Source organism: Protopterus annectens, chromosome 7.part0, assembly GCF_019279795.1.
Source record: "Protopterus annectens isolate FY-2018-M chromosome 7.part0, PAN1.0, whole genome shotgun sequence".
NCBI classification, from domain to species: domain Eukaryota; kingdom Metazoa; phylum Chordata; order Ceratodontiformes; family Protopteridae; genus Protopterus; species Protopterus annectens.
This window is the reverse complement of record NC_056739.1, coordinates 1,132,912,584-1,132,919,254: the sequence shown is the minus strand read 5'-3', so window position 1 is coordinate 1,132,919,254 and position 6,671 is coordinate 1,132,912,584.

Below are 6,671 nucleotides of genomic sequence, written 5' to 3'. Positions count from 1 at the left end.
AGCCCGATTTGGAAGAATTATTTCAAAAAAGGTTGTTCAAGGGCAAAATGGAGAAAGAGGATGGATGCATTATTTCAAATCTTCAGTCTGGAGGGATGTGGGATGATTATTTGGAGCAGATGCTCAACCGGAGTGAGCCAGAAGAAAATACAGCAGTGACATAATGGAGAAAATAGAAAAAGACGGTAAAAAAGACGAGGTCAGTGGGAAGACATATGTGCAAACAGTAAAAGAAGGGGAAAGAAAAAAGAAAGAAATCAAGACTATGAAGAGAAGGTAAACCATTCATATAAGCAGAAAAAAGGAAATAGGCTAGAAGGGTATGAAGTGTGGGGCTCTTTGCATCTTTATGTATGACTGCAGTATTACTGAGGTAAGAGCATTTATTCTTATTAACAATCAGACTTTTTGTGACTTATTATTTGAAAAAAGACAATCTATGGAGAATTTCATAGGGAAATATGAGCAAAAAAGAATTTACTTGAACTAGTAACTGATGACTGATGCAAAATTGTAACTGCAAGTGATGTTTCTTATACTTTTTATATAACTGCTCATATGATATGATGTTCTATAACCTTTCTTGGAGCCTTTCTTTCCGGGCCCCCACTGAAAATGGGTTTCTGACCCAGTGGACCTTCCCGGTTACCAAATGTCCATAAAAAAATAAATGAATGAATAAATCTATATCCTTGGTCAGAATATATGATTCAACATTTTTTAGACAGATAAAAAATAATATTGTTTCAATTTAGAACAGAAGTTGAACCTATAGATTTAAAAAAGGAATTTATTGACTGTGTGCAAGGAGGCATTGGCTACAAACAACGTTATATGATGAAAGAGGACTTTGGACTGGGGGATGGGAATATGGTGTATTATTAAAGATGGAAAATGACAATGTAATACATATACTAAGTATTATTAATGTTCGTGGTAATAAGGGTTTTGTGAGATACAGAGGCCAACTGAAGATTTGTTATTTTTGTGGAAAAAAATGATAATTTGATTAATGAATGTGATAAGAAAAACATTTATTTGTGTAGTAATACAGGACATAACACAAAAAAATGTGATTTAAAATGCAAGAAATGTGGTAATACTGGACATTTATGGTTAGAATATGAAACAGACATAGAAGAAGGTGAAAATGAAGTTATACAGGAGAAAGAGCTAGAAGAAATTGTGACAGAAGAACAAGTTCAGCAAAATGAAATTAATGTAGAGGTAATTAAAGAAGAGTCTGAATGGCACAGAGTAAAAGGAAAAAAAACTGATAGGAAAAAGAATTAGGGAAAGGAAAAGAAAATTAAGAAACATAATGTTTAGAGAAAATAAGAAAGGTAAAGGATAGAAATGATATTATAATAACCGTTCTGCAAAAGTTGAGAATATTAGCTTTAAATGTTAACAGCTTGAAAAACACTAAGAGAAGAATTAGTATATTACAATGGTGTGCTGGAATGGGTCTACTTGATATGGTCGACATTTCACATTGTCGAAATTCATATCGCCGAGACCATATGATCGACATTTGAAATGTCGACCATACAAGTAGAACATAAAAAACAAAAACAAACTTACCTTAATGCTGCTAGCAGGGGGGGGGGCTCTGCTCCCCACACCCCCTGGAACTTAAATATACCAACTCCAAGATCGCACTACAGTGCAGAAGTGGAAATCTTTCCATTCCGCACTGTAGGGAGATGCCGGTTCCCCATGGTCGACATTTCAAATGTCGATCATATGGTCTCAGCCATATGAATGCCGACATTATGAAATGTTGACCATTCGAAGGGTACCCGCTGGAATAGATGCCGAAGTAATAATATTAGAGGACATAAGACTATTAACAGAAGATAAAAGAACACAAACAGAAAAACTTTGGAACGGTGCTGTTGTTTGGAATATAGGTAAAGAAATTTGTTCTGGCATATGTATATTATGCCCAAAAGATATTACATTATTAGAAGTTACAATAGTTGAAATAGGTAGCATAACAGTGTAAGACATAAGTTGGTAAAATATGCATATAGAATTGTAGCTTTATACACATATGTTACAAAAAACAAAGAGAGACTATGCTTAAAAGTATACTTAATGGGTGTATATTAAATATTTGAACACTTAAACGTTAGAATCACTAAAGATCGAACTTTAGGGATCAAACGCTTAAATGTTTGAATATTTTAAAAAATTAAAAAAAAAATAAATAAACAAAAAAAAAAAAACTAAAGGGTGTAAGCAGGGGCCATGCCCCCCTGCACCCCCACACCCCCCGCTACTTAAATATACCAACTTCAAGATCGTGCTACAATGTAGGGAATGAGAAATTTTCCATTTCCGCACTGTAGCACACTGAAGTGCGATCTCAGAGTTGGTATATTTAAGTAGCTGGGGGTGTGGGGGTGTAGCCCCCCCACATAAGGGGTGCATGGGGGACTTGCACCCTTCTTAAACACTTTACATTTTGTTTTATTTATTTTTTTAATTTTTAAAAATATTCGAACATTTAAGCATTCAATCACTAAAGTTCGATCTTTAGTGATTTGAACGTTTAAGCATTCGAATATTTAATATAAACCCTACTTAATTATGTATGTGTAAATATGAATATAATAATAGCAGGGGATTTTAATTGTAACCTAAGAGAAAAAAAGAATAATTGTGATGTTAAAATGGTTATTGAAATTATGAGGAGTGGCAAGTTAAAGTTATGGGAAAATAAACATTGAACATATAAGAGAAATGAGATTAAAACTGAAATAGATTATTTTTTAATTTCAAAATGTTTAAAAGTTAAACAAAAAAGGAGTTAAGTATAACAGGTTTTCTGATCATATAGTGATTTGGATTAAAATTTAAGAAAATGAAGACTATATTAAGGTAGGAAAAGGAATTAAAATAATTAATGGAAAAGAGTTAGATTTAGTAGAAAGAAAAGAAATTACTGTACTCTGGAAACAGCATATAAGTATGAAAGAGTTCCATGAAAATTAGACAATATGGTGGGTGCATTTTAAAGAAAAATGCATAGAAAAGAAAATCAAGAAAGTAAAAGACAAATATAAAGTGATTAGTCAAGAAATATTCAATGATGTATTAGCTAAAGAAAAAAAGTTCTGTGAGAAGGAACAAGAAATATATAAAATTAATCAGATTAAGATTCATAATTTGTTATATATAAAAAAGTATTTGTTACAAGGAAAAAAGAAGAGGTAGCACCTTATTTGTGTAAGAGAATGAAAGAAGGAAAGATAATAAGCACATTAAAAGATAAGGAAGGTAAATTAGTCAAAAAACAAGAAGGAATATGTGAGAACATGTTTTAAATTTATGTGTTAGGAGAGAAGTGAACTTAGGAAAAGTTTATGATGGAGATAAATTAAAAAAAGGAGATAATGAATATTTTGAAAAATGAATAAATATAAATAAACTGAATTAAATTATGAGAGACAAACACAAACTCTGCAACAGGAATAGATTGAATTGAATATAACATAGAAAAAATGAAGGAGTGGCAAAAAGTTATGTTTATTGAGGTGATGAATGAATGGCTACAGACAGGGATTAAATATAAATACATTTGTACTGGAGTAATAAAGTTTATATTAAAAAAGGGAATAGAGATGAAATAAAAAAATAGAGCCCAATAACATTGAATAGCACAGATTACAAACTATGAGAATATTTGCCAAAAGATTACAAAGTAAGATGGAGAAAGTATATGATCAAAATATATTTAAAAGAAAAGTAAAGGGAAGTGAATAATTATTATGGATAACAAGAGAGGTATTGATGACATTATTAATAAGGAAGTAGAGACAAAAATAATGATAGGAGACATAAGTAAATCTTATGATATACAACATGAATCATCATGGGAGATTTTACAAGCATGCAATATAAGTGAAAAAGTTTTATGGGTAATTAAATTGGTGTATGACAACAATTATGTAAAATTAAATGTGAATGGATATATAGGGGAAGAAATAAAAATAGAAAGTGGAATAAGACAGGGATGAGGCAAGTAGTTTAATTTTTTCATTGATTATAAATATAATAGTGACTGGAATTAGCAAAATGTCAAGAAATGGAGGTTATAAAATGGTAAAACAAGTACAAATGCCAATCATGTACATATATGCAGATGACATTCCAATAAATACAAAGAATACATTATGGATGCAAAGTTAGATGTAATATTTGGAAAAATTGGACTAAATATAAATAAAGAAAAAAGTAAAGGATTGGTCTGTAATGGGGAAATAGGAGGTGTTGAATATAATGACAAGTATATGGAGGTGTTAGGAATAAAATTTTGGAAAAAATGAATTCAAACAGGAACAATGGGACAAAGTGATGAAGAAGTACAGGACATGTTTATATTTTGGAAAACATAGGTCTTCATACAGAAAGAAGGCATATGTAATCAACAATATGATATTAGGTAAAATAGCATATGTAGCAAATATTTGCATGATACCAGTAAAATATGAAAAATAACTACTGACATTGTTTCATATATTTGGGGTTCTAGACTGAACCCAGTTAAAAGAGAACCATTTTATATGAAAGAAGATAAATGGGGGTTAGGTTTAATTAATCCAATTGTGCATGCATCTTTAAGTTTATACAAAGTATTAAAAAGTATTATGAAGGAAAAGATTGGTAGGCATGATAATGTATTATAAATATAAAGATGTATGGGAACGAATGGAAGGTAAAAGGATTAATAATGAAATAAAAGAATATTAGAATACAATTGCATTATAGAAAATAAAAAAGAAAGTAATAGAAAAGAGCAGGAAGGAATGGCATATTAATGTAATGAAAAAACTTTTATTTTGTTAACCCATACAAAGATCCTGAAATGAATAAGAAAAAAAGCTATATTAAGCAGATATGAAATTTACAAAAAATAAAGGAATGTTATGTTTTTTGTGGAGATTATCCATATGCAAACTGCCTGTAAAATTTAATATGCAGTCTAAGAGAAATTAAGACAGAATTTTGTAATAAGTGTGGAGAATTAGAAACTGCTGAACATGTTTTTTTTGAAATGTTAGACAATTAAGAAGTTATGTGTAGAAATATGTAAGCATGATATGATTAAAAGTATTTAAAATATGAACAGTTAATTTGGACATGGCAGAATATGGTTATTATGAATCACAAAGACAAAAAGAATTATTTTATGTTGCTGGAACACTTACTGTGTGGAGTCTGCATGTTCTCCCTGTGGTCGAGTGGCATTTGAAAGACATGCATGAATGGGCATGCCTTCATTGAAGGTTGGGCGTCAGGCTGGCACCTCGGCACCATAAAAAAATATTAACTGCCAATCATTAGCTGACCGGAGTTCCGCTGTGGCAACCCCTAACTGAAAACCCTAAAAGCTGAAAGAAAAAGAAAGAAGATGGGTAATATGGAATAAAAGAGTCAATGAAATTAAATATAATGGGAGATGGACATTGGCAAAGATATTGGAAAAGATATGGTTTTGGTTTGAGTAAAAGAGTGGGGGAAAATACTTGAAAATGTAAAATAAATGCATGATGAAGACGTAGATATTTGTAAATAGTGTTAATATGTAAATGTATATCAATCTGTAATATATACATATGTATTCACAAAATAAAAAAACCCTACTCATAAAGATAGTGTTCATTCTGGTCCTACCACAGTGGTGGCTGGGAGATGGTGAACAAAGAATCCAAGATGGTAGATAGCACACAGATGAACCCCGATGCTGTGATGGAATTGTTACATAATTCAAAGAAGTTATTTCAGCAAAACTTGTTTGCTTCATTGGAGGTAAATAATTTACAAAATGATGGCTGTATTATTATACCCTTCAAGTCAGGAGGGTTGTGAGATGATATTTTGGGTGAGCTGTTAATGCAGAGTAATCCAGAGAGCATAAAAGATGTTTCTTGGTGTGAAATTATTGATAAAATCCATTCAGAGAAATCTGAAGTCATTCTGAAAAAAGACAGTCTAAAAATTTTATACTGAGACTGTTAATGACAATGCAGGGAAAGTGGTGTGAGAAGAACATAAGAAAGCTGACGTCAACATTCAAAGGAAATTTGTTATAAGACTACAGAATAAAGAAGAAAAAAGGGACAGATATGACATCTGGGTTGATTTGATGGTGTCATTATGTGTAAAGGTCATGAGGTAAGAACTATTATTCTTATTCATAAACAGACATTTTGTGACATATTTGAGACTGGTTCTGTCAAGGAAAGCTTTTTGGGAGAGTATGAGAAAAAAAAGAACTGTAATCCCTGGAATTCATATGTGGTTAAAACATTTCATAGGGAAACAAGAAAGAAAATACACATTCAAGTTCAAACTGAAATTGAAAATGAGACTTTGAAGATACATTTTAGTAAAATATGTAAAGACTTTATGAACATTAGTAAAGTTTATGATAACAGAGAATTATGTACTAGTCAATGGGACTGTCATATTGCATTGAAAATGAAAGAAGAGAAAATTGCTCATATTCCTAGTATGACAAATGTAGAAGAAAATAAGGGTGTTGTAAAATACTGGGGTCAACTCAAAACATTATTTTTCTGTGTGAAGAATGATCATTTGATAAGTAATTGTAATACAAGGAAATGTTATATTTGTGAGAAAATAGGCCAAGATAAATGTTA